This window comes from Pinus tabuliformis, chromosome 1_2, assembly GCF_031772625.1.
Source record: "Pinus tabuliformis cultivar Carrire ecotype Pingquan chromosome 1_2, CPIR1, whole genome shotgun sequence".
Taxonomy (NCBI): domain Eukaryota; kingdom Viridiplantae; phylum Streptophyta; class Pinopsida; order Pinales; family Pinaceae; genus Pinus; species Pinus tabuliformis.
This window is the reverse complement of record NC_142298.1, coordinates 510391157-510400778: the sequence shown is the minus strand read 5'-3', so window position 1 is coordinate 510400778 and position 9622 is coordinate 510391157.

Here is a 9622-nt window from a genome sequence, read left to right as displayed (position 1 = left end):
CAAAAACAATCAACTAGAGAAGGTGACACTAGTTAGCATGCAAGCGTTGTGTTTTCACCAAGGTTCACTTCGAACAATACGTATTTTCATTTGACGTATCATGGACTAAAAGTAACAAGCTCATCATACAGAGGAAAAATGATAGATAACCAAGTAGTGATAGTTGTACAAGTCCTCTTGTACTTTACCCAGCTCGTTTCATGAGTCACACTTGGCTTCATGCAAACTAACCTATGAACAAAACAAGTGAAACAAAAAAAAAAGCAAAGAAAGAGCAGAAGAAAAACCAAAAGCGAAGCACGTAAGCAAACAAACAAGAAAACAAAGAATGTAAGCAAACAAGCATGCAAGCAAAAAAAATGAAAGCAAACACTACTACTACTCCTACACTAACGGTGCATGGGCCTGATCACATGAAGTGATACTTCCAATTTAGCCACCGACACATTGGTAAACCCATGTTGGTGAAGGCCTGGTTCGTGAGAAACCTAGTTGTGCGAACCAGCAAGCAAGAAAGATATGATAATGAAGACAACCACACTTTGTGATTCAAAGTGCCCACGAGACATAAGTGAATGCATGTGCATGATAGGTAGTCCGTGGAATTATCATGGTGATGTGTGACACTATGTGCAACTTTGAAGCATAAACACACTCTTGACTGAGAAATGCAATAAAACGTAATAAACAAAGATAACTTGCGTCGCACATGAGTGCTCACAATGTAAGACTCCTCCAATGCATGAGCAATGGGATCGTGTAGTTCGAGTGGAGGAAGTGTGATGTGTGTCTGAGATTGATCTTGAGTGCATATAGATGAGTGATGAGGAACCTTGAGTGTTTGAACAATTTCCTGATTGGAAGCGAAACCAACCTCAGGACAGCAAGGGCCTAACATAACCATCAGCTTGGGCTAAAGTTCCTCGATGGTCTGTGGGGTTTGGACTTCGTTGATAGATGGATATTCATAGATTAGTGGCTTAGACGGATTAACAACGAGTGAATCAACATTGTGATCAGATGATGAGGTGAAGAGATCACGACAACCAAGATCAGAAAATTCAAGATGTTGGTCGGCATCCTCATGGTTTGATGAATCACATAGAGGGGTGGATGAGAAGGAAGGATGTTCACCCTCCGCATTTCCGAAAGAACAGATGAAGGATCAAGTGGATTTTCAATGAATGATTGGTCCTCTCCATTATTGGATGATGGGCTAACGTATGGTGTGTCCTGTGAAAGATAAACAATGGGTGCATCTGTAGATGAAGACACACATGCAAAATCATGGATGGCAGGTTCACCAATGATGTGAGGAAAGAACGGAGGGGGCTCGGACAGAAGGGAGTCATCCTTTGCTGAGTGTTGATGCTCAAGATCCCACACATACTCTTCATCAATGACACCGCATGTTGGTTGTGCAACACCAAATTCGTCAGTGGGTTGTTCCTCATTCACAACAAGTGAAGAGTCCGGAATGGACGAACACAAGATAGCAACATCCGGAGGAACACCCAGGTGCGAAGATGGAGGTCATAGAAAAGAAAGCATATGAGAACTCGAAGGACTCACAACCAAATATGCACGAAAATTGAGTGGAGTGATGTTAGGAGAGTGTGAAGGTTGAACAGGTTTACAAGCATGATCCTCAACATCACTGGGAAATGGTGGAGCTGTTGAATGAGAGGGAGGCGGGCAGTCAGTTGAGATAGTGCCCACTCCCACATGAGATTGCACAACTCTATCAATGAAGAGGGTTGAGCAAGGCTTGATCTCAAACTTTCTCTTGGGATGGGCAGATTTCTTAAGACAATACTCAAACTGGTCCAAAGATAAGCAAATTTCATCTGGCTCTTTGGAGCTTGAAACTGCAAGTCATGGAAGCGCTACCAAAAATCAATAATGGATTCATGTTGTGCCCTTCGTTGCTGTAACAGTTTCTGCTCAAGATGGTATGGATCAAAATGATAGAACGTGTCTTCAATAAGATCACAGAAGTTCTCACATGAGTGCACAGTGTCAGCCGGTAGATTGAGCACCCAACGAGATGGAGATTTGCGACGTGTGTATGCAAGCAGCAAACTGGCCTATTCGTCAGTAAACTCATCTTCCTCATAAATCATGGAAATAAAGTTATGTAAGTGCTTAGGCTAGGCCACTTCACCTTCACCATCATACGTGTGAGTGGACAAGAGTTTGAAAAGTTTTCCCGAGATGGAGACATATTCATGATTCAAAAACACCTCAGGGAAAGGAAAGTGCAAAACTCCATGAAAGATATGAAAAGGTTCAAAATTGGATGAGAGGACACAACTTGTCATCAGGCCCTCCTTCTAGCGCCAGAAATGTTGACGGTGCTGGACTTGCCAACATGTCAAGGGGATATCCTCAGCAAGAAGTCTCAATTAGACCTCAGACTGTTTGGTGTAGGAGTCCCAATAGTGGGTCGTAAGGTAGTGCCTTGACCACTATGTCTCATAGAGGCAAGTAAGATAACGTTGTCAGTAGAAAGGGTGTGACTGATGCAGTGAGTCAAGGAAGGTGTATGAGAGGTTCCAACACTTCGAAGGGAGAAGAAGTTGAAAGTGAGTTCCAGGTTGAAAGGGATCAGTCCCAACTCGGCTAGGAACACACATCACAAAGGACATGCACCGATTCTGGCAAAGTAGTCCACTCGGATGCAGCAATCACATCATAAAAGGTAAGATAACACAAACATCACTCAGGGATCAATCTGAGACGAGTGTGACAGTTGTTATAGCAAGGTTTATGTGAAACGTCTGTCTAGTGTCCGGTAGAGCAGTCGACATGGACGGTGACAATGTTAAGAACATACGCAACACATTAACAACAAGATTCATATAATTGCATACAAATTGGTTCATACACAAGTACGTAATTTAAACAACATATATCATTAAAGAAACCGAAGCAGTCCAACTACAATAACAACATATGCATGAAAATGTGTTGGATCTTATTATATAAAGAAGTGTAAGTAACAATCATACAATACACCATGTAAACCTGTTAGCCCCAACAATGGAACGTTACAGCCACATCTGCATGCTCCTCCAAAGAGATGAACTAGCTCCGTGTAGTGGAGAAGCCAAGGCACGTTACAATAATATCCAAGCTCTTTCCACGAATAGTCTTATCAGAAGCTTAGCTGACCAAAAGCCTCTACAATGAGTTATAAGGGACTATTTATAGCAAAGGGTGCGGTGACCCTTGACATTCCCCTTTGTGACAGTTCAACTACCCTCATGACTCTTCACCTACTCTATGACTGTTACATCCAACCATTGACACGACTTACACTTGACATGATTCAACATTACAATGCACATGTACTCATGTGAGACAACATGGCTTGAGAAAGCCTTGCAAGATATCACTGAGACTCAGTCCGTCGTGATGAGACCAACTCTTTGACATGCTTGTGATGGCGAAGGTGGTGAGCTAATGCCAAGTTTGGTCATCCGTGATGGTGTGCATGCACCTCATGGTGACATCTTGCTGAAGTGAACTCTTGCCTCCATTGCAACTGGTGCATTGGTGCAACCCCTTCATCCAACTCGTCTGCTAACATGCGCATGGTCTTCTTGGGTACGGTTGAATGGCAACACACTAATGCATAGTGTCTGCACTGATCTTCAAGTGTGTGCTGGTGGTCATGCACATCAACTTGTCAAAGTACATGTTCAGCCCCAGTTGGACTTGCTTCTTGTCTTCGCCTTGGTGAGTGTGTTCAATGGGTTGGATTGCATGCGTGCACTCAACAACATGTATGCTATTGAATCCCCTGCATGCGATCAACAACACTACTCACCATGTCTGCTCTGTTTCAACTGCTAGGATGGATCCTTAACTTGTATGGGTGCAGTTTCATCCATGAGCGCATGTTGCAGCCACTATTGTTCCTATTCCTGCTACAACTCATTCGTCTGTCTACCAAGCTTCATTTTTTTCCTGAGTTGTTGCTTCAGCGCATGCAACTCCTTCTTTGTTCCATCTTCTACCTTCGCGCAATCTTCATGTTGCGCCGTCACTTCATAGCCGGAGTCTCCAAAGTTGCTTTCATCATCAATGGACCTGCTTGATATTGCAACTTTGTTCCGCCTATGTGTTGTCAATTACCTTCCTCTTGCATATGTTGTATTCACTGCATTTGGTATGCTGCCTTTAGCTGTTGTTCATGATGTTGCTGCTTGATGTCCTTGTCTACGAACAACTTGATGTCTTCATGAGTAGGCAAGCTCATAGACACTTGATTGATTGCATCTCCAAGCATGCTATGAACAGTGTCTTCATATCTGCTCTCTTGGAAACCATTATACCTGTATTGATGAGAGATATATGAACACCTGCGATACCTGGAGATATGGCAACACTCATGGAAAGAAATCTATTAGTTGAAAACCAAAATGAACATGAGAATTGACTTGTAACATACCTGGGTGAATGATCATGAAGGTTGCACAATTTCGGCCAGGAGGTCAGGCGACTGACTGCCAAGACTTCACAAGGCATAGTCTGGGCTACTGAGAGACTGACTGACTATTGGAATTGTGCAATTGACAGTCGAGTCTGGCTGATGACTACTGGGATTGCACAATGCGCAATTCCAGCTAGGAAGGATTGCTAACCTAGGGACAATTTGTGCAATTTCTTAGGCCAAGCAGCCACTATGCTCTAGAAATGCGCAAAACAGTCTTGGAGGCTAGTACTAGGCTGGAGAGGAAGGTGGGTCTTCCTTTCCCAGATTGTGCAATGCATCCTTGATGAAGGTAGAGCTCGGGCCAAAGTTGGCCCGACTCGCCGACGAGAAATTGAAAGGAAGTAAGTCAATGAATGCATGGCGACACTAAGTGATAGAAAAAGTGATCAACACTTCATGCAAAACATGAATGAAAGATTCAACAAATAGATCAAGATGCATGTGGGTGAGGCAGTTTTCCGGTTGGGTGAACGTCCGTGCAAAACAGTTTCATGCATGCAATAGTAGTGAGATATCAACGAAAAATGAAAAAGAGCTAGGACAAGCTAGTATACATGTAAGTGACAGCAAGCGTTTAAAGAAATCATGCAAACAATACTCCCACAAGCAAAAACACTAAAATCGAAATAAATTAAACACAAGGCATGTGAAACGAGATTTGTAGAAAATCTGTGTAGGTTAACTTGATCATGCAATATAAATCAAAGCAAAATACTATAACCTACTTCTACTATCAATTTGCGGAAGCTTAAAGATCGAGCTGAACAATATAACCAAAAGAAGAAGAATCAATCACACAATACACATGAAAACACTTTGGGGAAAGCCTCAGCTAAAAACCCCACCTATTGTATTATCATACATGGTGGAAATACATAGGAATTATACAAAGCCTTAGCTCACACAGCTAGCTAGCTCTCAGTACAATCCTCACAAATGCTCACAGGCAATCTTGGCTTCTCTCCAGCCTTCCTCTCTGCCCTCCAAGATTTTATTTCCTTGCACTATTCCTCTAGGATGATTCTCCTGTTACCAAGTGGATGATCTCCTCCAAAATTGCGCAATCCTCAAGGATAAATCCTTGACTGCATGCATGAGTTTTCTCCATGAGAAAACACATGCAACTAATAGTACACTATCCTTGAATTTAATCTCAACTGGGTCTTTCTCAGAATAGACATGCATGAGTTTCTGATGAGGGAATCTTCAGTTAACTGGAGTAGCACTAGTTGAGTGCATGCATGCATCAACTAACTATTAACTCACTATTAGTTCCTCAAACAATTTGGAACTAACTTAACTGGACTTAACTCAGTAAACTGATTTAAATAATTAAAAATCAAATATAACTTAATCTTATCTCCTTAATTTAAGGGATAACTCTTGCATGACTTTAGAAATACTTCTAACTTGAATTTCTCCAACTAATGAATTTGAAATGAATTAGTTAATTATTTCCAAGTAGTTGTTAAGACTAAATTAGATTTTAATTCACAATTTAATTCAAGGACAAATTAAATTGGAATATTCTTGTTGCCATATTTCAACACTCCATCTCAACAAGAAAGGGATTATTTGCCACCCTGATCCTGTCTCTATGGAACTCGAATTTACACTTTGACAATGCCCTTTTCAAAATGTCAGGATCTTGCTCCTATGTCGAAATATACTACAACAACATGATCCTCTTGACCTGTGAAAAGTCACGGGAAACAAATCTTGCCTTATGCTTCTCCACACTACCATTAACAACTTGCTTTACCTTGTAAAGCCAATGGGAACACACGACTAACTTGTTCTCCGATCTCGGAACCACGTCCCAAACACTGTTACGAACTATGGAGTCATACTCCTCCACCATAACATCAACCCAAACCGGCTACTGCACTGCTTCCTCAAAGGAATATGGTTTGGTCTCAACACATTCCCTAGCAAGGGCGATGTATCCAGTGTACCTCTCAGGTGACCTCCTCTGTCTACGCTGAGAAGGTGGTGCTCCCACATTCTCTCTCGTATCCCCCAAAAATCTGTCAGCTTCTCTTGTGCCCTTCCATTCATCTCTAGAAGACTCTACTTGAGTGGATGTCTCCATTCTTGGAACCTCTACATGCGGCTTCTCCGCATCAGTTTGAGGCTCCTCCTCCTTAGAAACCAATAGTTCCTCTATAGCCTGTAGTTGGAGCTCCCTCTCAAGGGAAACTCGCATGGCCTTCTTCTCATCAAACTTGAGATCTCTGTGAACCACTATCCTCTGACTAGTAGGTAAGTACACTCCATAGTTCTGAGGTGTATCAGTGTACCCCACAAGTATCCCCAACTCTGTTTTTGGCTCAAGCTTCTTCCATGCATCCTTTGTCACATGGAAATATAACGTTGAGCCAAAGATCCTGAAGTGACCCACATATGGTCACTTACCGGAGAAATATTCCTCTGGTGTCTTCATCCCAAGTATGCGATGTAGGTTTCTATCCTGCAAATAGGCCATTGTGTTGCTTGCCTCAGCCCACAAGTGAAGTGGTAGGCCTTGGTCATGCAGCATTGCCCGTGCTGCCCCTACAATAGTTTTGTTCTTCCTCCCGGCCACCCCATTCTACTGTGGGTTATGAGGTGCCATCAACTCTCGTTTAATTCCTTTTGCTGCACAGAAGTCCTTAAAATCTTGAGAGACATATTCTCCACCATTGTCGCTTCTCAAGACCTTGATATTCTTCGCCGAATCTTTCTCAACCAAAGTTTTGTACTCACAAAACTTTGTGAGGGTTTGGTCATTCTTCTACATGAAGTAAATCCAACATATATGAGAATAGTCATCAATGAAAATCACATAATACCTTTGCTTTGTTGTGGATGCCGTCGAGAATGGTCCACACAGATCAGTATGAGCTTGCTTTAAGATAGCCTCTTCTCGACTGTCTTGATCATGAAATGAAGACTTGGTGTACTTTCCCAAGGTACAACCTTTGCATGTGTCAAATTGCTCAATTTTACCTTTGGGAAGTCCTATAGATATCTGCTGCATTATCTTCAAAGCCCCATTATGCAAATGGCCCAACTGCTTGTGCCACAACTCTCCAATGTCTTGGCTTCGCACCAATTCTACTTTTGTACTCGATGCTGCACAATCATCTACCTCTAGTTTATAGAGATTCCTCACTCGAATCCCTATCCTCTTGGTCTGACCCATGTCTATGTGTCTTAGGAACGCCTTTCCTTTATTGAAGACAACATCATAGCCTTTGTCCTCCAAAATCGCGACCGATAACAAGTTCTTCTTCAGTCGAGGCACATACATCACATCTGTCAAGGTGAGAGGAGCTCCATGCTCCCTCTGAAAAGCAACCGTGCCCACTCCTGAAACAGTGTACCTTCTGTCGTCACCCATCTCTATGCACATCTTGAGGTCTTTCTCCTCCAAGGCACTGGATGATTTTTTATCACCGGTCATGTGGAATGAGGCTCCACTGTCAAGATACCAAACACAACCCATCATCGATGACACCATGCATGCAATGAGGGTAAAGTCCATTTCAAACTGAGAAGCCAATGACTCACCTTCTGATCCTTCCGAGGATCCCTTCTTGGACTTCTTCGACGCGAAATTTGTCGCATAATGTCCCATCTTGTGACAATTAAAGCATCTTACTTTAGACATGTCACCCTTCTTCCCTCCATGAGAAGAATTTGATTTGAAATGGGAAGCCTTCCCCTTCCCTTTCCTTGCCTTACTTTCTAAGGTCAGATTTTCTTCATCACCATTCTTGGATGAAGAACCATCTCATGTGCTCCTCCTGATCTCCTCCTGCATAAGATCCGACCACAATCATTCCCAATCCGACAGTTTCTCCCTTCCATTCACAGAGTCCTGGTAGCTATTCCAACTCTTTGGAAGGCCAAGGAGAGCGAGGCTCACCATATCATCATCGACAGTAGTTATTCCCACACTACCAAGATCATCTCTACAGGTGGTGAGCTTGTTCAGATATGTGGAAATGGTATTGCCCTTCTCCATATTGATTCTTCGAAGCTTATCCTTAAGCGCCAATTTCCTCTGGTTGCTACTGTTATGGTAGAGGTCCTTCAATGTCTTCCACATTGAAAATGGAGTATCCTTCCCATGGAGACTCGAGACAATATGGTCTTGAACTCCCTCAAGGAAGATCCATCTCGCCTTCGCCACACACTTCTTCCACTCAGCCAACTCTTGTGCATTAGTTGAAGCTCTCTTTGGGATTTCTTGATTAATGAATTCCTTCAAGCCATTGTCTTCTAATACATACTCCATTCTAACTTTCCATGCTATGTAATTCAAGCTACCTTCCATGGCATACTCAAGTCTCAAGCCATAGAACGCCATTAGCCGACCTTGAAGTATGATATGAATTCGATTTGCACTTGCAACCCCAAACTTCAAACTTTGAACTCTCTTCTCAGTAGAATGTTCACAACTCTGATACCATGTAGAATTTTATACAAATCTCACACTGATACTATGTAGAAAATTTGTGTAGGTTAACCCGATCATGCAATATAAATCAAAGCAGAATACTATAACCTACTTTTATTATCAATTTGCGAAAGCTTAAAGATCGAGCTAAACAATATAGCTAGAAGAAGAAGAATCAATCGCACAATACACATGAAAATACTTTGGGGAAAGCCTCAACTAAAAACCCCACCTATTGTATTATCATACATGGTGGAAATACATAGGAATTATACAAAGCCTTAGCTCTCACAGCTAGCTAGCTCTTAATACAATCCTCACAGATGCTCACAGGTAATCTTGGCTTCTCTCCAACCTTCCTCTCTACCCTCCAAGCTCCTACTTCCTTACGTTGTTCCTCTGGGATGATTCTCATGTTACCATGTGGATGATCTCCTCCAAAACTACGCAATCCTCAAAGATAAATCCTTGACTGCATGCATCCATGAGAAAACACAGCAACTGATAGCACACTGTCCTTGACTTTAATCTCAACTGGGTCTTTCTCAAAATAGACATGCATGAGTTTCTGATGAGGAAATCTTCAATTAACTGGAGCAGCACTAGTTGAGTGCATGCATGCATCAACTGACTATTAACTCACTATTAGTTCCTCAAACAGTTTGGAACTAATTTAA